This window comes from Lissotriton helveticus, chromosome 8, assembly GCF_964261635.1.
Source record: "Lissotriton helveticus chromosome 8, aLisHel1.1, whole genome shotgun sequence".
NCBI classification, from domain to species: domain Eukaryota; kingdom Metazoa; phylum Chordata; class Amphibia; order Caudata; family Salamandridae; genus Lissotriton; species Lissotriton helveticus.
In genome coordinates this window covers 9,933,009-9,934,187 of record NC_136069.1, presented here as the reverse complement: position 1 = coordinate 9,934,187, position 1,179 = coordinate 9,933,009, and positions in this window count along the sequence as shown.

Below are 1,179 nucleotides of genomic sequence, written 5' to 3'. Positions count from 1 at the left end.
CTGGGAGGGGCGGCGGCCGAGGGAAATGGTGTTGAGGGTGGAGGTCGTTGAGTGGACAGGTGGACAGCTAGGTCTCTTTTGCACTCACATAGAGGACAGAATGACAGTCCGGTGCCAAGTGGCCCCATCTCACCTGCACACTCTTGGGCAATACCCACTTGTTTTTAGGTCTCGCCTAGGCAGCGCGCATGCGCTGTTTAGGCGGACCTTTAGCCATCAGTCTTCAGTTTTCAAGCACTGCACTCGTGCTTGTGGCTGCATTCACCTTGCGGGAGCGAGCAGTGGTGCGGGCCTCTATGGGAATTCTCCAGGGCATATTATAAAGCCCCTTATCGCCGCTTTAGCGGCAGTTTTCTGTTGCTAAAGAGGCAATAATGTTATCGCCGTTCTTGATAATATGGCCTCTTGTTTTTAAGGCAGCGGGCAGCAGCTTTAACTTCACCAATGGAGGACACACATCTAAATGTTATTCCTCTTCTCACAACACTATGCTCAATTTAATATTATCGGCACGGGCAGCGCTTTATGCTGCAGCACGGCTCCCATTTTAATATTATGAACATGGGCCCCACGCTTTAATACAGTGCGTGCCCGTGTTGATAATATGAAAGCTGTTGCTGTGCTGCAGCATAAAGTTTATACTTCAGCACGGCACCCGCTTTCATATAATCAACATGGGCATCACTCTTTAATAAAGCGCTGCACTCTTTTTGATAATATATGAAAGCGAGGGTCATGCTGTAGTGTAAAAATGTTATAAAGTTATAAAGTTGTATAAAAGTTTATTCTTTAGCACAGCTCCTGCTTTCAAATTATCAACATGAGCACCACACTTTAATAAAGCGCAGCACGCTTGTTGATAATCAAAGCAGGTGTTGTGCTGCAGCATACAGCTGGTAAACCGCCAGACACAAATGCACGTAATCCATGTCTCTTGCCTTGCCGCCAGGACGTGTCACGATCTTGCTTTAAAAACAACAAACATGCTATTAATAAAGAACGTTCCGGCAGCAGGCAGATCTTGGCAGCAGCCCCTGAACCCTTTGAGCTATCCTGTTGATTTATTTGGTGCTTAGGAAGGTAATTTCGTTGTCGAAGTTGTCGAGTTGTTGCAGCCAGAGGTGGCCCTAGTTACCAAGTGGGCCTTTTCCATTTCCTCGGGGTCTCAGTTTTTTTTTG